The 25937-nt window shown below is 39.8% G+C and overlaps 5 non-coding genes across 5 annotated transcripts; 2 read left to right on the forward strand and 3 right to left on the reverse strand.

The window, feature by feature from the left end:
* Nucleotides 1-1918: 1918 nt before the first annotated feature.
* On the reverse strand, nucleotides 1919-1991 carry TRNAA-AGC. The gene has a single exon. It is a non-coding gene; the product is annotated as a tRNA-Ala (tRNA).
* Nucleotides 1992-3790: 1799 nt separating this feature from the next.
* Nucleotides 3791-3864, forward strand: TRNAT-AGU. The gene has a single exon. It is a non-coding gene; the product is annotated as a tRNA-Thr (tRNA).
* Nucleotides 3865-14487: 10623 nt separating this feature from the next.
* TRNAA-UGC lies at nucleotides 14488-14559 on the reverse strand. Its single transcript has one exon. It is a non-coding gene; the product is annotated as a tRNA-Ala (tRNA).
* A 2019-nt stretch (nucleotides 14560-16578) lies between these two features.
* On the forward strand, nucleotides 16579-16652 carry TRNAN-GUU. Its single transcript has one exon. It is a non-coding gene; the product is annotated as a tRNA-Asn (tRNA).
* Nucleotides 16653-18019: 1367 nt separating this feature from the next.
* On the reverse strand, nucleotides 18020-18091 carry TRNAA-CGC. Its single transcript has one exon. It is a non-coding gene; the product is annotated as a tRNA-Ala (tRNA).
* Nucleotides 18092-25937: the final 7846 nt, after the last annotated feature.

The raw sequence follows: 25937 nt of genomic DNA on the forward strand, positions 1-25937 counted from the left end.
ACTTTGTATTTCTGTTAAATATTAGATAGCATAAAATTCTGGTCTATCAAGACCATTGTAGGTCCTGACTCTGATATCTTAAATTTTGGGTGTCCAACATTAATTATACAATATGTATAGAAGATTGGTGTATATGACAAGAAATTGGACATTTTAAAACCCTCCCAATTCTGGCATAATTGAATTATTTACATCAGATACCAGCATTTAGAATTTTAAATATAAAATTGGAAGAACAGGGAGCACATTACCTGTTTGATTTTTGGATAATTTATGGAAGAATTTGAGTCAACAAATGGAAAGTATTGCTAAATGTGAAATGGATAATTTTGAATATATTAAATTGAAAAGATTTGACACAAATAAAACAAATGTTGCCAAGGAAAGCAGAAAACAGGAGAATTTATAGACAGCCTCTCAGATTTCATGTCTAAAATGTAGAAAGTTTTATAAAATTTATAACAATAAAAGCTATCCCGATTGATAAATGGGCAAAAGATATGAACAGACACTCTTTGGATAAAGAAATCAAGACCATAAAAAAGTATATGAAAAAGTGTTCCAAGTCACTACTGATAGAGAAATACAAACCAAAACAAATGTGAGCTATCTCAAACCAGTCAGACTGGCTAAAATGACAAAAGGGAAAAATGATAAATGTTGGAGATGGGGTGGGGGGGGGAAGTGGTGACATTAAATACACTGTTGGTGGAACTGTGAACTGATCCAACCACTTTGTTGAGCAATTTGGAATTACATCCGGTTGGAAAACTGTATATCCTTGGATCAGGGTTTCCCCCCTGAAACCTGAAAATAACCCAAATGTTCCCAAATATTTGTAGCAGTTCTCTTTAAGACGACAAAGAACTGGAAATTGAGAGGATGTCTGTCAGTTGGAGATCGGATAAATTGTGATATATGATTGTGATGGAATACTACTTTGCCATAGAAAGAGATGAGCAGGCAAATTAAAACAAAAACAAAACAAAAAAACTTGGAAAGAACCACATGGGATATGAACAGTAAAAAGAGTAGAACCGAGAGAACATTATATGCAGCTACAAAACGAATATTAGAAAGGTAAATTGTGAATGCTACTTCCAGAGTGAAGTGAAAGGTGAAAATGTATGACTTAATTTGTAGGAACTTGCTGGTCTCTCAGACACTACCTTCTGTGGTGCAGAGAGGATGGGTAGGGGTTGAGACACTCGTGGATAGGATTTATTAAGTAGGTAGGAAAAGTAAACTGAACATATGAGAGATTAGTGATTCCGTTTATGTACAATCTTTTTCTTTGTACATGGAAATGCTTTTTTTATTTGGTTTGAAAAAATTGGAATAAATGTTTTTTTAATTATTTATTTAGACTACTATATGTAGTATTGTGGGCTTGTAGGGGACAATTCAGTACTTTTGGGAGGGCAGTTCCAAATTGTTTTCCAGAGTGGGTGAAGCAATTCACATATCTACCTCCAGAGAGATCTTTAAAGAGATTTTCCCTAACCAAACTAACATCTGTCGCTTTTCTTTTTAGGGGAGGAAGGAAGTGGGTCCTCTTGGCCAGCCAGAGGAGTGCGAGATAGAGCCTCAGAATGGCTCAACTGTTAATTTCTGTAATCCCCGTTTTGCCAGAGGATTTACGAAGTTTGGCCGACTTGGTGGATCCGAATGCAGCTTCGAAACGCAGCCAAGAAAGGGCCTGTCGCCCCTGGGGTATGGAAGGCAGCCTTGGAGATGGCATTCCCCACATGTCCCAGTGGTTTCGAGGAGCAACCTCCTCGCAGGCAGAGTCAGCTTCTGGTCGCTCCCCGGTAATGGTGCGAGTAGGGCCGAGTACACTGCTGAGTGAGTGGTGGTGGTGGGCCTGGGAGGAGAGGTCGGGAGGGTGGGGGTGGCGCTAGGAGGGTCGCATCAAAAGTGGAGGATGCGGGCATCGATCCCGCTACCTCTCGCATGCTAAGCGAGCGCTCTACCATCTGAGCTAATCCCCCGACCTATAAACTACTGTCACAGACTAATCCTAACAGGCCTCTAAGTGGTCAGACACACGACTAGTGTCCCGGTCGCTGGCTTGCTATCAACCGAAAACTCAGGAGCGTTGGCGTGGCCGAGCGGGAGCCAGACTCGGACCTGAAGCAAGACCCGAGGCAGGAAGGCGAAAAGAACCCGAGGGCGGTCGGAAGCGGGGACGACCAGGGCAGGCGCCGCACTTCCTGGGGCTCTTCCTCAGGAGACAGCTTGCCATAGGCTGGCTGGTTCTTTGGCGGCCGGCCGGCCGTAACCCCATCTGGGTTGGCCAAGACTCGGGTGCCCAGGGGTTTGCCTTCGCCATCGGACAGGGACTTCTCGTTCCGGGTCTGAGCCGGGTCGTTTCCCAAAGTTTCACGAATAGGCACGAAGCGTGCAACTCTAGGGCAGGTCCTTCCCCCCGGCAAAGGGCAGGGTCCCAGAGAGCGGGCGGGAGCGCTTCTGCGGAGTCGGGCGGCGGGTGAAAGAGAGGGAGGAAGTGGCGGACCCGGAGAGGGGTAGTCCCCTCTCCACTAGCAGCTTCACTACCGCTCCCGATCTCGGCAGGCTCCGGGGCCCAGGAGGGGGTAATGAAGTGCCCAGCGTAGGCCCGAAAGGGACTCGAGCTGGCAGGACCGCCTTAGCCTCTGCCAGAGTTTGTTCCGACTTCCGTTAAACAAAGCGGTGATCGTCCGCTTTCGGTTAGGTGGCTGAGCGGCAAAGGCTCTATCTAGTTCGTGCGCTCGGGGCGGAGTTCTGGTGTTCGAATCCCCGCGCCGCCTTCCCTAACCCTGACAGTTTAGCTTCTCGCCCTGAAAGTAGTTAACCCAAGGGGGCTGCGGGATCCTTTCAGAGGCGAGTCTTTTGCTTTGGGGCCCGTCGCCCTCCGACTAGAGTAGCCTGAACTGTAGGCTCTAGAGGTGGATCGGAGGGGGCGGCTGGCTGACCGTGGGGCAGTGCGTCCTATCCCTTTTGCTCCCTCTCCCCAACTCGGATTCCGGGGAGGGTGGGGAGGAGAGAAGGGGAGAATCTCGAGGCGGGGCGTCCTCCGGGAATTGGCGACAGATCGTGCTGGCGGGACCGAGGGTAGCCAACGGGCTCAGAAGGTAGAGGAAACTAGACCTTCGGATGGCCACGGGTTACTTGCGAGCTCTTCAGAAAACTCCATCTAGTCCATGCTGTCTAAAATCCTTTGCAAGGACAGCGATCCCAGAAGGGCACTGTGTCAAGCAGCAGCGACGGAACGCAGCTTTCGGAATGGATCTGGTGGCCCCTAGGAAGGCTCCTTTTCCGTTCCGTCAAAGGGAATTGGAAGGCAGGGAGTGGGCGAGTTGCCAGTTTTCGTCTTTCGACCGCCCATTCATTACGTCCTGGCAGAGTAGCGGAGGGAGGGTCTGTCGGGAAGAAGTAGGTAGAAGTAGGTTCCGCGCGAGGTGAGAAGTGTATTGAAATTGGCGGTCCAGTAGAGGCTGGCTGAGCGCTGCCCCGGAATGCCTTAGAATTGCGGGACCGGGGTTGCGGTGGGGGCTGGCGCCTAGGACCAGAGAGTGCCGTGGTGTGGCGAGGAACGGAGGAGAGGAGCAGTGGAGGAAAGGGCGGTTGATGATCGGATGTTGGAAGAAGAAAGGTGCGCGTGACGTGTTTGTGCGGGGCACGAGTGTGCCCTGTTGGTGAGGAATCAAGAAGCGGTGGTAGTTTCTTCCCTTCCCTCTTGCTCCCGCCCCTTTTGTTTTTCCTTTCTTTTTTTTCTTTCTTGCTTGAAGGGAGAGTAAGGTAAAGTCTCGGCTCCGTGGCTTAGTTGGTTAAAGCGCCTGTCTAGTAAACAGGAGATCCTGGGTTCGAATCCCAGCGGGGCCTTTTTTTTTTTCTTTTTTTTTTTTTTTTTTTTTTTTGCTTTTGTGCCCCACCAATTCCCTGAGCTAACAGGCAAAATAATAGTTCTCTGAGGGGGGGGGGGCTTGGGCCTAGAGGGGACTTCAAGTGAGTAGTCAGCTAGTGTTTAGTATGTGCCACGTTCTGTACTGAGCTTTGGGGATACAAAGAAAGGCAAAACACAGACCTTGCTATTTTCTGTGATGTCAAAAAGACTTCCTGGAGGAGTGAAGAAGGAAACTTCAATAGAGGGAGCATGGGGCACCGTGTGAGCAAGGGAAATTACAAAGTCTGTTTAGGGCTATGCAGAATAGAGTGTGACTCAATGTAGCCAGTATTTGAAAGAAGGTGCTGGAAAAATAGGCTTAATGTTGGTTGTAGAAAGTCCTGAATGTTAGTATTTGGAGGTTTGTTTTTTTTTTTGGGGGGGGGCAAGGTTTTTGAGGCAAGGAATGATCTCTTTTCCTCTTAAACTTTTCTCCCTCAAATAAGCAGCCAACATCAGCTTTTACAGTTAGTAGCAGTAGGAAGACATACAGACTTTTGAAGAAAAAAAAGGAAAAAATGATGTGTTGGAAATTTTAACAGATGGTTTCCCATTCAATTGTAGAAGATTAAATCTTACTGTCTCCTGACTGATTCATCAAGATTGGCAGACAGCAATCTATTTCAAAGTGAAGGTAATTTAAAAACAAAGATATTGAAACTTTAAAAAAATAGGAAGTTTTTTAAAAATTGGAATGGGTTTCTAAGGGAACTAGGGATCTTTTATCAAGTTGAAGATTTTCAAGAAAAGGCTAGAAGTGCACTTTGGGAATATATAGATTGAACCAGGCTTTAGAATTCTGAGTTAGAATGGAGTTTGAATGCCAGGAATAAGAAAATCTTCAGATTACCAAAGATTTCAAGGAGATTCATGTATATCACAGAAACAATTCAACTCCTCCAGTCTCCATTCTGAGTATCTTTGAAATACTATGTCTCTGGAATACTAAGCTAATGTACTGATGGTGTTTTGATAAAGTATAAGCTAAGTACTGTTCAAGCTGTGAAAGCTAATTGCTAGGTGTCAAGTATAGGGTGATTGAATCCTAGCACTGGAATAAATCAACTGTCTTCCTAACAATTTTTTTGTTTGTTTTGTTTTAAAGTGCCTAACAAACAAGAAAGATTGATGTTCCTCAACCTTTCTTTGTTAAAAAGGAAAGGCTATGGGGGAGATGATACTTCAGGAAATAACTGATTTTTAAAAAGGTATGAATGAGGGGCAGCTGGGTAGTTCAGCTAGGCCTAGAGATGGGAGGTTACCTAGGTTTAAATCTGGCCTCAGACACTTCCCAGCTGTGTGACTCTGGGCAAGTCACTTGACCCCCATTGCCTTAAAAAAAAAAAGAAAGAAAGAAAAAGATATGAATGAAACCTTCATTCTTTTCCTTCCTAAACTGAGGTAACCATTGAAGATTCATATTCCCTAAATCTAACATTAATCTAGCCTTCTTAACAATAACAACATTTCAAATATTACAAAAGTATCTCTTTTGGAAAACAGCTGTATATGTCCCTGGACTAATGCTCTGTTATTGGGGTTTTTTTTTTAAGTCCTAAGAAGATGACTTAGCATCTCCTCTAACTAGATCCACTCATGTCAGTTAGAAAAAGGTGAATAAGAAAAAGTGAACTCATGGCGGATCATAATGGAGGAACCATGGAGACAAGCCAAAATTCCTCCCTGGTACCCCTTTAAATACCTACAGAACAAAAGGAAGGCTTCCAAAATGTTGGTGACATGCTCTGTGGGAGTGTTGGTGGCAGAGTTTGGGCAAGAAGAACAGACTAAGGATGAGTTTTTCATTTTCAGTGATGGAGATACCACCCACATTGATGAGGTCAAGGATCCATGAAAACTTCTAAGTCTGTAAGCAGCGGACTGTGCTCCAAGAGTAGATAATCATACTAAGGTGAAGACAAGAGATAAAGCCTAACCATAACAGGAGGGGATGAGAAAGGGCTAACCATTAGCTGAAGTCAGGGAGTGAACATTTATTCTAAGGAGGATTTATTTTTCAAATTTTCCACTAGATGGCAGACCCAAATGGAAAGTATGAAACTTACAGTTTACTGAATTACAGGTATTGCCCAGAACAAAGGTTTGGAGTAGCCCAGATGGGTTTCATTCTCTGTGCTGTAAATGGTAATACCATCTGTGCCTTCACCTCTTACAAAGGATATAGGATTCATAAATTACTCGAAAGAGAATGGGGCAATCTTTTGAGAAATGGGCCCTAAATTCGCCCGAGTCCCCAGGGATAATGAAGGCCCAGGTGTCTCTGACCCTTACCAGGGTCCCTTAGAAAATCCATGAAAGATAAACTGGGGCTGTACTCCAAACATTGAACAGCACATCTACCCTGTGTATTAAACAGAACCCTGAGACAGGGCTGAAGGAAGCATGTCTTTTTCATATTTTTTGTTTAGGTAAAATGACTTCTACAGCCTCATGGAGCTGCTTCCCACCTGCCAGAGCAATAATACCAGCATGGATAAAGTCAGCATACAATATTCCATAGTAAAATCCCTGGCTCTACAAAGGAAAGTTCAAAGCAAAGTTTTAAGGGGGAAGCCACTGCCAGGGATCATCAGGCAAGACTTCTTGGGGCAGAGATACTTCTATTGGGCTAGTAGAAATTCAGCAAATGAAGATGGGAAAATGAGAATGGAGGGCACAGGGAAGAGTCGTATGAAGGTTTAGAGGGACTATCATCACAATAAAAATATTTTTTTTCTTGTTTACACCCAGTTTATTTTTTGATTTAATTGATTAACTTAATGCAGAAACCAGGTGAGCTTCATTCATACATAAATGAGGAAAGTGATTCCAGGAAAAAGAAAGCTTTCTTTTTACTCCCCAAGGACACATAGGGGCATTCAAGCCTAGAGTTTAGGTCTTTTGGGTCTCATTCAGTACTCTGCATAGTATGGTATTAGATTAGGACTGGGAAAAGATAGATAGTTAGATGTTGATGACTTTGATGATGATGATGATGATGATGATGTTGTTGAAGTTGTCAATGACATTGTTGTTGTTGATGATGATGATGACTGAATTTGGAGTTGGAGGTTTTCCTTCCATTTGACCCTTTCTGACCCTTCCCACTCTGATTAAATTTTTCTTGGAAACTGTCTCCAACCTCTTTCATCCTTCCATTGTATCGGTCTTCTTGTGCTTCTTTATGAAATATAAAATCACCTCATTTTATTTCTCTTCCAATTTCTCTTAGTATTGTCCTCTTTTTTTAGTTTCTTTCTTTTTTTTTTTTAATAATTTTTAGTTTTTAGAAAAGTTATCATGGTTACATGATTCATGTTCTTACTTTCCCCTTCACCACCACCCCCAGCTCCTCCCCCCCCATAACTGATGCGCATTTCCCCTGGTTTTAGCATGTGTCATCGATCAAGACTTATTTCCAAATTATTGATAGTTACATTGGTGTGGTAGTTTCAAGTCTACATCTCCAATCATGTCCACCTTGACCCATGTGTTCAAGCAGTTGCTTTTCTTCTGTGTTTCCTCTCCTGTAGTTCTTCCTCTGAATGTGGGCAGTGTTCTTTTCCATAAATCCCTCAGAATTGTCCTGGATCATTGCATTGCTGCTAGTACAGAAGTCCATTACATTCGATTTTACCAGAGTGTATCAGTCTCTGTGTACAATGTTCTCCTGGTTCTGCTCCTTTCACTCTGCATCAGTTCCTGGAGGTCATTCCAGTTCATGTGGAATTCCTCCAGTTCTTCATTCCTTTTTAGTACAATAGTATTCCATCACCAACAGATACCACAGTTTGTTCAGCCATTCCCCAATAGAAGGGCATACCCTTGTTTTCCAGTTTTATCCTCTTTTTTTACCCCTGGTTTTTATATATATATATATATATATATATATATATATATATATATATATATTTGACATTTCATCCTATACAGTTTGTCACTGTACCCTCTAAGTATATGTCTTCTAGCTACCCTGATGATAACAATTTTTAAGAGTTACTAATATCATCTTATAGGAATACAAATCATTTTAACTTATTGGGTCCCTTTTAAAAACATTTTGGGTTTTGGGGGCATCAAATTTCCTGTTTAAGTCAGGTCTTTTCTTATGAGTGCTTGGAAGTCTTCCATTTTATTAAATGACCATGTTTTCCCCTGCAAGAATATAGTCAATTTTACTGGATAGTTGATTCTTGGCTGTAGACCCAATTCTCTTGCTTTCTGGAATATCATATTCCATGCCTTCCAGTCCTTCTGTGTGGTTACAGCCAGATCCTGTGTTATCCTAACTGTGGTTTCATGATATCTGACTAGTTTCTTCTTAGAAGCTTATAGTATCTTTTTCTTGGGTCTGGTAGTTGAATTTGGCTATAACATTCCTATTAAACCCAAACTGAAAAACATGATATCCTGTCATGAAACTTTCCATATTCATGCTAGAGCAGTGGTTCCCAAACTTTTTTGGCCTACCACCCCTTTTCCAGAAAAAATATTACTTAGTGCCCCCTGTCACATACTATCACTGCCCCCTTACCATTATTCACCGCCCCCAACTGCACCTGTGGCCATCACCGCCTCCCCTGGATTGCTGCAGCACCCACCAGGGGGTGGTGGCGCCCACTTTGGGAATCACTGTGATAGAGGAGAGCGTCTTCTTCAAATTTTAGGCAGGATGGCAGGGTTATCAAAAGATGTCAGTGACATGAGAACCCAGAATCTGGATTGATGAGTATCTCAGGGATCTTCCCAATGCCTGTCAATGATGCTGCTTTAATTTCTATCTAGTCTATCAGCTTCTGTATTAATTGGATTCTCTTTGTGGTCAATGTGACTGGAATGATGTGGGAGCAGGAAAGGGGAAACCTGTATTCCATCAACTCTTGATTTAATTGGAGAGTGATATTCAGGTTAGGAATTCCAGAGAAGAAAAATCTGGAGATGAGGTCATCATTCCTACATGCTACATGAACACTCTTATCATCTGAGCTAATCTCCCAAACCCTACTGCAATTCTCATAAACTTTAGGATGGCCGTACTCAATGTCTGGGGCCTTACCTTACATGGGAAATGATGTCTTAAAGACAGGAAGGAACTGGGTTCAAACTAAGCATGGTGGGTTTTGATAAAATGACCAATATGATAAAAAGAGAAATTCAACTTTTTAAAGGTGAATTTTAAAAATTCATTAAATATTCCCAATTATATGTACAGATTTTTAATATTCAGATTTTAAATTTGAGTTTCAAATTCTTCCCTCTTGCCACAACTCTTCCTTAAGAAGACAATTTGATATTAATTATATATGTGAAGTCATGCAAAATATTTTCATGTTAGTCATATTACAAAAGAAAGCACAGACACCCCCCCCCCCAAAACAAGAAAAAGAATGTTTTAAAAAAAGAATATTTCCAATCTGCATTCAGAGTTAATCAGTTCTCTGACTGGAGGTAGATAACATTTTTCATAACGGGTCCTTTGGAATTGTCTTGGATCATTGTCTTGATTCAAGTAACTTGTCTTTCAATTTGATCATCCTTACAATATTATTGTTATTGCATGCAATGTTTCCCCAGTGTTGCTCATTTCACTTTGCTTGGGTTCTTACAAATCTTTCCAGGGTTGAGTTTGGATATTTTTTTGAGTCAAGATTTTTATTCAGTGTTACAAAATATATTTAGTCAAACACCAAAGCCATGTTATCATCAGATTCCTCTGACTCTACTTTTTTTTTTCTTTCCCTTTCTTCTCCTTGGCAGAAGCAGCTATGCTAGCAGAAAGTTTCCAAAACAAAACAAAACAAAATCCTCAGTATCATTTCTTATAGTACAATGGTATTCCATCACAACTATATACCACAATTTGTTCAGCCATTCCCTAGTTGATGAGCATCCCCCAATTTCCAATTCTTTGCCACCATAAAAAAGAACTGCCATGAATATTTTTTTTTTACAAATAAGTGTCCTTTCCCCTTCTCTGATCTCTTTCAGATAAAGACCTATTAAAGGTATTGCTGGATCAAAAAAGATATGCAAAGTTCTATAGCTTTTTGAGAGTTGTTTCAAATTGTTCTCCAGAATAGTTGTATTAGTTCACAACACAATCAACAGTGCATTAGTGTTCCAATTTTTCCACATCCACTTCAGCATTTGTCATTTTCTTTTTTTGTCTTATTAGCCAATATGATAGGTGTAAGGTAATACCTTAGAATTATTTCAATGTGCATTTCTCTAATCAGTAGTGATTTAGAGCATTTTTTTAAGGGAACTATTGAAAGCTTTGATTCCTTTTTGTGAAAAACAGGTTCATATCCTTTGATCATTAAACAACTGGGGTATTGTTACTATATATATATTATATATGTTTAGCTCAGTTCAGTATATGTTTAAGAGTTGAAGTCTTTATCAGAGAAATTTGCTGTAAACATTTCCTTAGTTTCTTGTTTTTATTTCTAATTTTCCTTTACTAATTTTGTTTGTACAAAAGCTTTTTAATTTCATGTAATAAACATTATGTATTTTACTTCTCATGATCCCCTTTATCTCTTTTAGTCATAAAATTTTCTCTTATCTATAGATCCTACAGGATCTATCTATAGATCCTACATTTTTCTATACTCCCCTTATTTCTGTATTTCATTCTTTATATTTAAATCATTTATCCATTTTGATCTTATTTTGGAATACAGTGTAAGATGTTTGTCTATGCCTAGTTTCTGCTAAACTGCTTTTCAATTTTCCTAGCAATTAATGTCAGATATTGAATTCTTACCCCAAAAGAGTGGATTTTTAGGTTTATCAATCACTGTACAATGGTTATTTACTGCTATGAATTGTGTACTTAATTTATTTCACTGATCCAGACAATTAAATGAATCTCTGGAAGAGGCTGCCCCCAGGGTGTTTTGTAAGAGAAATCTATTCCCAAAGCATTTCCTTTCAAAGATAATCATTAAAATGGCCTGATTAATTAGGGAGTGAGAGTGTGACCAGATCAAGGCATTAGGCATGATTGAAACTGACCTTATAAGAGCTAGGGATCCCATCTATCCCAACCATTCCTTTTACCTTCATTTTAAAAAATAGTAAAGTGAGTCCCAGGGATCTTGAGCAATGACTTGGTACCAAGTTATACAAGGAGGAAGTGTGAGAGTTGTGATTCAAATTCAAAAAGGCTTGATTCTATACATCAAAATTTTCAATGACTATGCTCTTTTTTCCAGTGTTCCAACAGGACATTTTTTTTAAACCCTTCTGTGTATTGACTCATAGGTGGAAGAGTGGTAAGGGTGGGCAATGAGGGATCAAGTGACTTGCCAGGGTCACCCAACTGGGAAGTATCTGAGGCCAGATTTGAACCTAGGACCTCCTGTCTCTAGGCCTGACTCTCAATACAGGAAATTTTTTTGATAGTCACTAGTGGGGAAAGAAAGGATGAGTATTTCCCTAAATGGATTTTATGCAGATCATAAGACCTTCAAAGATGATGAGCCAGTAAGGCCAATGCAAAAGAGATAACTATTGAAGCTTATTGAACTGGGTCCATCTATCTTTTAACTCCCAAATTTTAATTTTATCAGAAGTCCAAAAGTCTAACAGGATTGTGGATTCTGCTCTCTCACCCCCATTATCTGTCAAATGAAGAATAAAATCCTGGTGTTTCTAATTGGCTTTTGTCAATGCACCTAGCAATCATAGGATCATTGGTTTTGTCCTCTTTTATTTTTATCCCCAAATTTCTGTAATTTAACAGTCATGTTTACAAGAGCATCCGAGGAGACCAGTCTCTCTCCACTCTTCAGGAGGGAATGTGATATTGGAAATTTGGGAGTCCTTGAACTGATCTTGGGGTCTCTGGTCTAAACTTCCTGTGGACGTTTAGGGGACTTGAAAACTACATTTCCCATGATTCCTCTTGCATAATACAGGGGGGCAGGAAGTGTGATTACATAGAGGTATAAAGACTCAGAACTTGATTGGTACACTCTCTTTGCTTGCTGAAGCAAGCCAGGTGGGAAAGCATGGTGCAAGGCATTTGAATTAGCTCTTATCAGGCACGTGGCTTTTAATGATCTATTTGGCAGTTAATAAAGCCCTAATATTTTTAAATATATCCTATATTAATTTTATTTGTTATATGTGTGATATAAAAACCAAAATACTTAAGAGAATATTGGGTTGCCCTAAGAGAAATGTTGCTTCCAGATATAAGCAAATGTTTAGTCCTTGTGTACTATGCCCTAGTCAGGATATATCTATTGAATTGCATTTACTTGAGAAAAATGTAGTTAAGAGGGTTACAGGACAAACTGGAAAATCTCCAAAGGAGGCTTCCAGGAGAGCAAAGGCCTTAAGTCTATATTACAGGAAAATCACTTGAAGGAAATAAACCTAACAAGGAGAAATATCATGGGGGACATGGCCAATTTCTTCAAGTATCTGGAGGACTGCTAGGCTTGTTTCATTTTGCCATGGACAATAAAAATAAGAGCAAGAGTAGAATTTACAGGGAGGAAAAATTTAAGGTTGATTTCTGGTGAGGGAAAGCTTCTGAACAATTAGAGCTATAAATTGGTGTAGTAGAAGAAATGGGTTTCCTTTGAGATCAGTTCCCCTCATCCCCACTGTGTAACCATTTGTCAATGAGTTAGAGCAGAGATTCCCTTTGGTAATGGTATGAAATGAATGACTCCTAGAACTCTTACACCTTGAGATTTCCATGATTTTGTATTTTCATATCTGGGCAGTACATTTTAAAAGACATTAGGAGGTCAGGTGATGTCTAAAGAAAGGAAATCAGGGCAGGAAGAAGACTCCAAGTGGTGCCAAAAGCTGAAAGAAGGATATAAAGAAGTCAAAGTATTTATGTTTAGGAAAAGTTTATTTAGGAACTGATGACCTTTTCAAGGTGAAAGAAGGATTAGACTCATTTTATTTGGCTGCAGATGATGGACATGACAGCATATTGTGTTAGTTTTAAAGAGAGAATTTGACATTAAATGTAAGGAAACATAAGGTACATTATCCTTGAGAGATTAGCAAGTGGAGATTTGCCTCTTACACTTTCTGGCATGTTGTATTCAGGATGCTTTCTCAGAAGGCCTTTACAAATCTGAGGTTTTGTATACTTCATTGTCTTAGAAGTAAATCTTTTATGGAAACTCAAGAGATTAGAGAAAATACAAATCTGGTCCTTTAATAAAACATTCCACCTCCCAATTGTCAACATTTTCACGGTCTTTCCTCCATGCTGGAATTCTCTCCATCCTTATCTCAGTCTCCTAGCTTCCCTGGATTCCTTCAAGTCTCTACTAACATCTCTTCTGCAAAAAGTGGTCCTATTTAATCTTAGAACCTTTTTTCTGAGTCTGACCTCCAATTTATCCTGTATATATCTTGTTTGTTATTTGTATGTTGGCTTCCCCCATTAGGCTTTTCAGATCCTTAAGAGCTGGAGTTGTTTTTCTTTTTATCATCAATACTTAGCACAGAGCCTAACAAATAGAAGGTGCTTAAATAAATGCTTGTTGATTGGGAAAAAATAGACAAGGAAGTGATTACAACCTACAGGTCTGTAGAACAATGGAGTAGCTTTCTATTACATAAGCATTCAGTCATATATATGTATATATATAAAGCCTGCCATCTGAATTTTTGGAAATGAGAAACTGGAAAGACAGAGATGCTTATAAGATCTCCAGATTGATTCCCCCCTGCTAGGAGTGTGCATTTGTTCCAAGAAACATCCCAAGGAAAGAGTACATCAATTCTGCCTTTAAGAGATCAAAGACAATTGGCTCCAGGAGTGCCGAGTCCAAGACTATCTGAAGGAGCAAAAGATAAAAGATTCAGGTCAGGGATGCCTGAAGGTCCCAGAAAAAGAAGGAAAGGAATAGCCTTGGAAAGAGAGAGGCACCATGGAGAAGAGGCACAGAAACAGACCTAGACCTTTAGTCTAAGAGAATTGATCTAAGTTTGTATCCAACTGTAAAGTTATAAAAGCCTGGTGTTGGGAGGAGGATTTTACCAAACCTTATTGGCCTCTAGTCTTTCTAGCTTCCTTGGTTATTAGTTTCTGAAGCTGAACACTTCCCCCAGAAGGCTCAAGTAGCCTCAGAGAGCCTCAGAGTGCTTTCTTCATCCTTAACTTCATCTCTTTTTCTGTCCACAACACTCCCCCACAATATTTTTTTTTTTTTTTTGTGGCTTCAGGTGTATTCCTTTGCCACCCAAGGGGATAATATTTAAGTTCACATCTGGGCAGAGGGACCATACTGTACTTATCAAAATAATTATTGGGATTTGGGGGATGGAAAATACTCTTTTAACGCTGATATAACAGAGATAAATTTAATGGCCCCCGGGGGAGCACAGGTACTCTAGATCCTCTAGATATCAGACTTTTACTAGTTCTCCCAGTTACATCGGGGTCTGACTTCCCCAGTTAGAGAAGAAATGCAGAGAATTTCCCAGGGTCTTGGGGGAAGATGCTGGTTGAAAGTCTTCTAGGATGTTGTTCAAGAAAGTAAATTGGTTAAGTTTAAAGATATGTACAAAAGACACTTTGGAGATGCCGGGGATCGAACCCGGGGCCTCACACATGCAAAGCGTGCGCTCTACCACTGAGCTACATCCCCACTACAGCTAACCCTCCTTTTCACTCTCCCTTCCAATTGGTATTGACATATTGACCCTTTTTGTGTGTCTTTAAATTAGATGAGGGTGTTATTCTTCAACAATTCAAATTGTATCATCAAGGAACACACAAGATAACCTCTCACATGGAACTAAGAACATTTCCTGTTGCCTTTCTCCCGAGTTTTGAGTTTTTAGCATGGAAACACATACACATAAAATTCACAAAATTTGAATTTCACTTGGAAAACACTGTAGGCTTTTGAGCAAAAGAAACTGGCAGGGGTGGGGTGGGGGGAAGGAAGGCTGTCTTCGTAGAGGTTTTCTTGTGCTTTGCTATTTCCTTATCCAGCTTTCTTTATGGATGAGGAAACTATGGCAAACAGGGTTAAATGATATACCCAGGGTCATGCAGCTAGTAGGTGTCTGAGGGCAAATTTGACCTTCAATCCTCCGGACTCCAGGCTTGACACTATTCACTGTCCCACCTAACTGCCTCAAAGAAACTATTTCGTGTGAATGGAAAAGGGAAAAAAAATCTGCAACTGAACGCTGAATCGTAAAAATCAAGCTCGACTCAGAAGAGATGAGAAAATGAATTGCCATCTTTGCAGAAGTTTTAAGGGGGACTGTGAACTACGGATAAACACACATCTAGTCTAGACTGAAGAACTGGTTAACTTTGCTCTACTACGTTTCTTCTTTTAAATTCTTTGTTACAAGGAATGGCACCCTCTTAAGAGAGAAAGCAACGTAATTCGGAGAAGAAAGAGAGGTAAAAATAAAGATACCAAGAAAACCTAGAATTTCAAAAGGAAATTTTATTCTGGCAGGAGAGCAAGGACCGAGAGACTACATATAGGAAGCTCTCTTAGGAAGTAACACATCTGGTACTTCAATTGGCCCAGTCTCTCACAAGTTTATGTCCTTAACCTTCAATCTTTAGCTCCATTCAGTTCCTGGCAACTCTGAACTCTATTCATCATCCCCTCCTCTCCCTTTTCACCACACTCTCCTAGTACTTCTCCTCCTTCTATGGTTCCTTCTAGACTGCTTAAGGCCATCACATGCTTTCTCAGACTTCTCTAGGGTTACAGTGAAATCCCGCAGATGGAAAAAGGAACTGAAGAGCACTGCTGGTGTGTGGGAGGGGCAGGGTCTGGAGCGCAGAAATAAGGGCTGGAAAGTCATCCGAATGGAGAGCTGCCGAAAGAAACAGGGAAGAATCCGAAGAGGCAGAGGATAAGACAGTCTGATTAGCCAGCTTGTTTGGAATAAAGCACTTTGGGAACTAGGATTCCGCTTTGCCGAGTCAGAGGAGCCAAATATCAGGGGCTAAAACGGGTGCGGGGGTGGGGAGTGGAGTGGGAAGGCTGGAGCCACTCTGTGTTTGGCTAATTAGCAGTCAAAGGCACTCCTGGTGGAGTTTTAGAAACTGCTCTTCTTATTCTTGTTACAGCAGACCCAAGCCTAGAGGGGGAAGCATATACCGTTTCTCCGAGGTTTAGCTCACGGGGCACTCTAACAAGACTGTCGCGAGTAGGCTGAGACCTGCAATTTTGAATAAATTTAAGCCCAGAAAAAAAAAGTTGCCTTCCCGACTTCCTTTTCGCATTCCATTCCATTGCTCAGTGACTGGCTTCTGGAATCGATCAGCTCCAAGCTCTCCTCCTTATCCCAGTCGGGACAGCTGCCTGCCTTCATAGTGGGCTTCGGGGTTTTGTTTGTTTTGTTTTGTTTTTGTGGTTTTTTAAATCAGGCATTTCTCCTTGGGCACCAAGGTAGAGAGAGTCCGTGTACCTAGCTTGGCGCAACCTAAGTCCTAGGAAGAAACGTGTCCTCTGATACCTACTTTGGCTTCATGGGTTTCACTGTATTCCATGTACATATCGACACTTTATTGTCTCTTTGAAGTTCCTTGGAAGGGGCGTTAATCCAAAGCCAATAAACCCTTATCATTTTTTTAAAGTTCTGTCTTTTGGTCTCGAGTCTCTATTTGGCTCACCCTCTATCCGTGTCTTGTCTCTGTGGCGCAATCGGTTAGCGCGTTCGGCTGTTAACCGAAAGGTTAGTGGTTCAAGCCCACTCAGGGACGTTTTGAGGCTTTCCAGAAATATTACCTTTCTTTCCTTGTCTTTCCTACTTGCCTCTTCTTTTCTATAGGCTCTGCCTGGAGATACCATTCATAGTTCCCACCACTAGACCTTGAAGTAGTGAAATCCTGAATGAGGAAACTGGTTCTTCCAATGCAAATAAAAACTATCTCACTACTAGAGAATAAAATAAACGAAAGGGCATTTATGAGAAGCTTACTGTAGAACATTTCTGGATTTATTTTTTAATTAAAAGAGGTATTCTCTGAGTTAAGAGTTTTAAATTGTATTAGAGAAAACAACACATCTAGGAAATTGTTCACTATGCAGGAGTATTTTGTTCTTGGAAGTGAAGGGGAGCATTGAGGGCTCTAGGTTGGAGGAATATCCTGCATCCCAGGCCTAAGTGAACAACTATGTGACTGAAGCTGAAGTTTGACTCTGATGTGTAGGGTCAGCCAGTTCTGATTGGACTAAGGGAATTCATTTGTACCCAGTCATCAATCACCTGGATTAGAGCCTAAAGTAGAAGTTTCAAAGATTAGTGAATATTTTTTTTTCAGGAATTGTGTCCTGCCTTTTGGAAGATTCTATGTATGAAGGTCTAGGACCCAAGTTGGGTGGTGTCTTAGAGAGTTGACTAGAGCCTCAAAGTGTTAAATGTCTTGCCCAGGGTTACATGAATAGTACATATTAGAGGAAAGCTTTAACAAGGACTCCCAAGATCTGCATTGTTATCCAATAATGCAAATAGCTCCTCTGTTTGAATGACCACTGCAACTTTAAATTCAACTTGTTCAAGAACTTTATTTGCCTTACCACCACTTCCCAGAAACCCGTTCAGATGTCTGGTCTGTCATTTACTTAACCAGCCTCTTCATGCATCTAATGGATACGACAGACCAGGGAGACACTTTAGAGTGGAGGGAATGGTACCAAGGACAGATCCTTGGGAGGGCACACAAAGAGTAGGGAAGAGTTAGGAGAAGCTCCTTTAGAGACTGGAAGATAGAAAGAAAATAGGAAGAGTGTAATTGATGCCTTTAAGGCAGAAAATTTATGTATGGTCAGTGACTGCCTCATTTTAGGAAGGACATTGATATGAATGAGCGTGGATAAGTTTATTAAGCCCATAGTGTCCCAAGCAACTTTAAAAGTCGCTTATTTGTGTCATCTGGGCGTTGAGCATAATTGGGGGATAAAAATATCCGACAAATTGATAAAAGGTTACTAAGAGAAAACAGGAAAGATCAGTGGCATATTATTATGAGAGATCATTTTTAGTTAAACCCGAAATATTTAGAACCGAGAAGAAATTTCGCAATTCCAGTTTCGAGGGAGCTGTTAGTCACAAAAGCTCAAAGGGATCTGGAGATGCCGGGGATCGAACCCGGGGCCTCATACATGCGAAGCATGCGCTCTACCACTGAGCTACATCCCCAGCAGTAGGGATTTCCTTGTACAAGCACCTCAGATGTTCTCTGTCTGGTGATCTCAATTTGGCCATTTAAAATTTCCACCTTTCCTGCCATAAAACCTGAAACCTCGGTTAGACAAGTGACTCTGACAGAACTGACTAACGGGCCAGATACTGCATACAGAGAGTTATTATAGAAGACTAGATCGGTTAGATCTTTTTAATGACCTCTCAGTCAAGTCCTCGGATGCCCAATTTCATTTCGTTTTCGTTAACAATCCGGGTTCGAACAGAAAGACAGGGGTTAAACATCGCAACCTAAAGAAAGAACACTAAACAGAGGGAATATGCCAGGAGACAGGATCCGGTTGACATTCACTAGCAGAGGAAGAAAAGTCATTGTTTTGATCTGGAATCGAACACGTATGGTTGTTCTAATGACACACACAGCGTATTGCCACCAGCAAAATCAGTAATTCCATTCACAACCCCTAGGAGAAAGGTTGAGTCTAAGAGTTAGTGAACTCACTTCCCTCCCCTCTCCCAACACTCCTTTCCACTCCGAACTTTTCCTTTTAAGTTCCAGCATCCTGATTTCTATTCTCCAAGGGATCTAGAATGGACCCTTTGATCCCCTGCAGAAACAGCCTCTGTGAAAGGTGTAGGGTTGTGGCAAGCGTGGGAGTCAGGAAAACCTAGTTTCAAGCCTTCGTCATACTAGCGGTATGGCCACGGACAGGGCGCTTATCCTCTTCTCCCCTCCCTTCACATCTTCACCCTCCCACCGCCAACAGCTTTCTAAAATTGCAAAGTATATGTTTCAGATCTACATCAGTAGGGGAGTTTCCACACCTAGAGCTCTCTGCTTCTATAAGATCACAGATCTGAACCACCTTAGCTCAAAAAAAAAAAATCACAACAAACACAGAAAAAGTTGATAATGCTTTTTGAATTTCCTTATTGAGACCTACTTTCTTCCTAGCCACCTCTCTGGAGAAAGGAGAAAGGATTTGGGAGTAAATGACTGTATTTAGTTCTGACTTTTTTTTTCCCTCCCAGCCAACAGATTCTCCCCTTCAGTCTGCTTTGCCAGACCTTCTCTAATACTTCTTAGTATCCTCAAACCTGCCCTGGGAAATTAGAAGTCAAAACAGTCTGGCAGGTTCTTAGTCTCTTAAGATCCTTTTGAGTGAAGCTTAAATTCTATATGTGATCAAATCTGTTGGAAATAGATCCTTTCTTAGAAGTGTAAGAGTGAAAATAGACAGAATCAAACACAACCCACTAAAATTTTCTACTTAAACCACAGAACAAAAAAGTTTGTTGAATCAACCAACCAAGCAAAAATATTCCAGCTGTTACAGAAGTTATAGTTAGAATGGTTGAGGAGATTCATTCAGATACTTTGGGGCTTGTAGAAAACCAGCAAGCAAGTTGCATTGAGAATTGGAACATCTGGCTAGCCAGTAGCATAAAAAGTTCCAGCTGCTGAGAGGAAATTGCTTAGAGACTGGGAAGTAGAGCTGCTTGGTCACCCTTACAATTACCACCAAAGGATGACTTTGTAAACTTTGAAGGGTCAGAAGGTTTTGAATTATCACTTTTGAGCAGCATCCCAATCAACAGTTACTCCTGTCAGTATCTGCATCTGGAAAAAGGATATACTGGATACACAGAAGAAAGCTATATCAGAATTCTAGAAAGACTCCAGCAGAAAATTACAGGATACCTAAGGAAAACATCTCAAAGACTCTATTGAAAAGAATTCCCAGGACCTATAAATTACCTCCTTTGCCACATGTGCTCCAAGATTGAACCTACTTTCTCTTAGACTCTATGTATTTTGGGGAGAATGTATTGCAGGTTTTGAAGTGGAGGTTGGGTATATATGTACCAATTTTCCTTATTAAATGCCCTTTCTAAAAGCTAGCAAAGTTTGGCTAACTAATTTATATCAACTCATAATCTCTCTCTCTTTTTTTAACCCTTGCCTCCTTAGAATCAATATTATGTATTGGTTCCAAGTCAAAAGGGTAGGCAATCAGGGTTAAGTGTCTTGCTCAGAGTCACATACCTGGGGAGTAGCCAAGGCCACATTTGAATACATGATCTCCTGGAAGACCTGATTCTCAATCCACCGAGCCATCTAACTGCCCTATCAATTGATAATCTCAAAGGAAACACTTGGATTGGGACTCAGTGGTTTATCTTCAGAAGAGAGAAGAGAATATATACATAAGAGATTATGATAATTAACACTATGATCATAATTATTGATCCAGCAGAAAAAACATCAACAAGATCATCTTGTTGGAAGAAAGCTCCCAAAAAGGTGAATAATCACAACAAAAATGATTGATCTTATTGGGTCCACAGAAAGACCAATTCAATAAACAACCAGTAAAAATCCAAGCTCTTCCACAACTACCTAGGTAAGATGTAATGAGTAATGGAGTGTGGGCCCAAGTATACATTTTGTTGGAGTAGAGAAGTGAGCCATGATGGCTACATACCAATCATAGGCAATCACAGCAAGCATGAAGCACTCAGCTTTCCTAAAGGTGGCTGTAGAACAGGGGTCAGCAACGTATGGCTCTCAGGCCATATATGGCTCTTTTGAGGGCCAGATATGGCTCTTTCTGCAGGAGCCATAAAGTCAATTTTTTTTCAGGCGCTGTTACAGGAGCACGCACTGTGAGCACTGTACGGCTCTCACGAAATTACATTTTAAATAATGTGGTGTTTATGGTTCTCACAGCCAAAAAGGTTGTTGAGCCCTGCTTTAGAACATACTTGGCCTACACAACCTCCTGGAGGCATTGATACTATTGGTCAAAACCTAGATCAAACCACTCTAGTTGCAACAATGCTTTGAGAAGATAAGATGAATGGCTAGATAAGATAATTTCTTTAACTCACTTGAGCATTGTTAAATTGCTGAGGCAATAGTGAAGGATGGTGGCCTGGAAGTGACATATTTCAAACAATATTACAAAGTAGTAAGCAACAAAACCATCTGGTACTGGCTAAGAAATAAAGTGGTGGATCAGTGGAATAGATTAGGTATACAATTCACGGTAATAAATGACTATAGTATTTGTGTTTGATAAACCAAAAGATTCAAACTTTGGGGACAAGAATTTATTATGTGACAAAATTTGCTGAGAAAAATGGAAAGTAGTTTGGCAGAAATTATGCATAGACTAACATTTCACACCAAATACCAAGATAAACTCAAAATGAGTACATGATTTAGATATAAAGGGCGATATCACAAGCAAATTAGGGGAGTTTGGAAATTTTTACCTATCAGATCTATGGATAAGGCAAGAAATTATGACCAAACAAGAGAAAGAGGGTATCATAGGTAGGTATAATAAATATACTTTTGATTACATGTAATTAAAAAGGTCTTGCAAATACAAAACCAATGCAGTCAAAATTAGAAAGAAAATAGGAAAGTGTATAGGGGAATTTTAACAACAAATTTCTCTGATAAATGTCTCACTTCTATGTGTATGGAACTGAGTCAAATTTATAAAAATAAAAGCTATTCTACAATTTCAGATTGGCTAACATAATAGAAAAGAAAAAGGATAAATGTTGGAGAGGATGTGGAAAAATAGAGATTCTAATATACTGTTGCTGGAGCTGTGATATTGTCCAACTATTCTGGAGAACAAATTGAAACTATTCCCAAAGGAATTTAAGATTTGGCATCCCTTTTGACCCAGCATACTACTATTACATCTGTATTCCAAAAAGAACAAAGAAAAAGAAATGATATACAAAAAATTGTAGAAGCTCTTTTTGTTTTGGCAAGGAATTAGAAATTCTTTGGGAGATGCCCATTAATAGAGTTATGACTAAACATTGTTGTGGTTTATGATTGTGATGAAATACAATTGTGCTATAAAAAATAATGAGGATCATTTCAGAAAAATTTGGGAAGACCTATATGAATTGATGGAAACTAAAGAGCAAAACCAGGAAATCAGTTGTTCATAGTAACAGCAATATATAAGGATGATCAACTGTGAAAGACTTTCATATTCTGATCAAGAAAACAATCCAAGACAATTCCAAAGGATTTGTGATAAAAAATGCTATTCACTTCCAGAGGGAGAGAACTGATGAATTCTGAGTGCAAATTGAGATATGATTTTAAAATTCATTTTCCTTTTTTGCAATATGGCTAAAATGAAAATGTTTTTCATGATTTCATATGTATAATTGATGTCATATTGCTTGCCTTCTCAATGGGTAGGGGAGACACTGGAGAGAGAGAGAATTTGGAACTCAAAAAAATTTAATGAATATAAAAATAAATGAATAATATATATTTTAAAAGGAAGAGACAATAAATTTGTTCTACATGACAAAAATGCTCAATGTATGTAAGTTCTAAAATGGAAATTTCAGGTTAATATAAGAAAGAATTTCCTAAGGTTTAGTACTGGTCCAACAATACCAACAATGCAAGGGACTGTCTTGGGAGGCAATGAATTCCTTTGCAAAAGGTTATCTGCCTATCTGGAATTTAAAAAGGGAATTCCAGGATCTGGTGTAATGTTGAAGTAGTTGACTTCTCAGTTTGTTCATAGTATTTCCCACTCTAATATCAAGGCATCAACATCTCAGAAGAATCTAAACTTAAGATGACTGAAGGAATGTGGAAAGAAACATCACAAAGTAGGAAGTAGTATGTTACTGGTAATGACTGGTCTGAGAGAAATGGCATAAAAGAGACATCAAGGGGAATTTCTCCTGGGAGAAAGGTGGGCTGGTCACGTATAATAAAAGCAAGAAAAGATGGAGAGTCCAAATCTTGTAATTAACTACCAAATATTAAAAGATCAAATGGAAATCATTTAATATATTGTTAAAAACCATCATGGAGGACTTATGATAGAACATAGAAGAGAGTCACTTGGGAAACAAAAACATTGACAGCTTGGAATCTGAAGAAGTGGAAGGAAAACAAGAGAATTATCATTGATCAATCCAAGGCTCACAGAAGTTCTTTTGTTAGCTTTCCCTCTTTGTATGTAGAGAGTGACGAACATTTAATTCAACCAAATAAATTCAACAATGCAAAGAAACTGCTGTTAAACACAGGAATTCTGTAATCCAGAGACTAGTAACTTCTTTGATTCTAAGTGCCATGAGTAGAGCTAGGCAGTGTTCCTGGATATCTAAGTTCCCTTTACAAAATTCCAGATAGTCAGCAAATCTTTGTTTACACACTTCCTATGGAAGGTTAGGTCTTTTTCTCCATAATTTTCCTTGACTAGGCTGAATCATAGGCAAGGTAGAAGGCAAAGGAAAGAGGGGGGAGAAGAGTAAGGGATTCCAGCATGTGAGAAAGTGAAAGAAGGGAAAAAGTAAAAGAGATGAAAAAGAAGAAATGAAAAAGAAATGTTCTAAAATGGCAGTAATAAAGAGAATTAGATATCAATAATTTTCTGTTCCTGGTATAAATATTTCTAACATACAATGAAGGTTAGTGAAATATCTTCACCACAAAGAAAAATGACCAGAGTTTCTTCAGGAAGTCCTTTCAAATCAATCACTCTAATTTCTCCTATAGATTCCTGGGGCAATGAGAAAATAAATACATCTCTGTTCTCCATAAGCATTGAAGGCCCAGACAGCAGATACCTTGCCACTAGGACCCCATCCAGAAAAGACCCTTAAACACCAAGTCTCTTGAAATTACAATTTCCTCCATGAATAAGTCCTTAATCAGTAGACTTTGTCAAAAGATGTGCTCACAATCTAAGTGTAGAATATCTAACAACAATAGATATCCAATAGCTCTTCCATCTTGGAATGGACAAAAGAAGTGATGTTGAGTGAGAGTTCTGTCAGGATCCCAAAACATTAATGAATCCAGATGCTCATCCTTATATCCCTTTTTTCCCTGATGTTTAGAAGGGAATATACTAAGGGAAAAAAGAAGAGAATATATTGATACAACCTTCCTTCACTATAGCATCACTGAGAGTAAGAACCCATCAAATGGTAATGATATGGGCTACTGTGAAAGAGAAATCCCACTAACCCTGTCAAGTAGCTGTAAACAATTAAGAACTTGAAAACAATATCTAATTGATTAGTAGGGAGGCCACCTTTCAGATAAGGCATAAGGTTTGCTTAGATTTACAATTATGAGAAAACTCCTTACATCAATCCTTAGACATAATCTAGGTCCTTGGTTAGGAGTCTCTGAACAAATACAGGTGGTTCAGTTTCCCAGTCATGCAGGACTACCTATGAACCATGCCTAGTTTCCACAATCACTGCCTGTGCAGAAAGAGCAAAGTTTGCCTAAAAATTGCCCTGGGGTGTTTTGTTATAAGCATCCTATTTCCATTGTGGTTTTCACACACACACACACACACACACACACACACACACACACACACACACACACATGCATATATATATATATATATAGGCACACTGCCCCCAAACAGGGTGAATTATGGATGAAGCCACATAGACCAAAATGAACTATGGATAAAGCAAATCTATTCCTTAGTTATAGCAATGCTACTACTGTCCAAACAACCATCTACTTCCCTGACAACCAATTAAGAAAAAGTATTCTTGAAAGCCCCACACATACCTCACTAATTGACTCTATTGTTACTATCTCAATAGTCATACTCTCTTATAAGAAAGCTTGTTCCCTTGCCACGGAGTGCTCCTGAGCTGCCAGTTATTTAGATGAGACCCTAAACTCACCACCCACATGAGTACTATCCATTCTATGTGTCTAGCACACACCTTCCCCTTCTTTTCTAATCCCTGTATTTGAGTGATAGGCTGCCTAGATAAACATTTCCTTCTTCTACTATCACTCTCAAAATCTTCCCCATAAGCCTCTATCCTATCCTGCCAAAATCTCTTTCTTGCCCTGATCTCCCTTTTCACTGGACCCTCCAGAACCTCAGAACTATTGTTGACAACCTTCTCTTCATCTTAAATCTCTTCTTATATTCATTAATTCTTTTTTCTATTCATGGAAATCTGGCTACCTCTAGGAGATACTGCATCCCTGGCCACTCTCTGACTTTAGTATATCCTTCCAACTTTTCTTTTATTCCCTCTTGCTGAATCCATTCTAAACACAGCCTAAAGTCACTGCATTTCAAACTTGCTCCCTCAGTCCATCTCTCCTGTTCTGGCCTTGATTTCTTCCCTTTGAAACATTTAACCTAAAGTTAACCAGTTTAACTGTATGCTGTCCTCTAACTGTTAGAAATAAAAAAATCTCTGGGTCATAATTCCAAGATGATAATCCAAACTTTAAAAGTGGTAAATTAAAACTGGACATCTTACCACATCCAGTTTGTGATTAGATCCCATATTTTTTTTTGTTTTATAGGCTTTTTTGATAGCTAATTAGCATAAGTCATTAACATAGCAGAATGTACAGAGGATCTTAAGAAACTTGATTGATAGCAAGGGTTTGAAATATTTGCTACCAAGTCCTCAAAGTTCAGTACAAGTTTAACTATCATACTATTTAGATCAGAATAACCTTTCTCGGCCACAATACTCTGGGAACCTATAGTGGTATAAGGATCAAACACCTGAAGAAAACCAGGTTGTTTTCATACTAGCTTATCAGGCCAGCTATACGTTGTCTACTCCCAGTGAGCTGAGCTCCTTCTACATGGGTTTCAGCTTCCCTAGGTAACCACACAGACCTAAAGTTTTTATTCCTCCAGCAGAAGCTCTTAAATATCTTTAGTTGCTGTAATATTCTAATATACAGAACTATATCCTTTCTAATATTATGATTAATATATCATAATTGATATCTTATACACAGTTTAGTAATTGGTTCTAACTCTTTCTA

Source organism: Gracilinanus agilis, chromosome 6 (assembly GCF_016433145.1).
Source record: "Gracilinanus agilis isolate LMUSP501 chromosome 6, AgileGrace, whole genome shotgun sequence".
In the NCBI taxonomy this organism is placed as follows: domain Eukaryota; kingdom Metazoa; phylum Chordata; class Mammalia; order Didelphimorphia; family Didelphidae; genus Gracilinanus; species Gracilinanus agilis.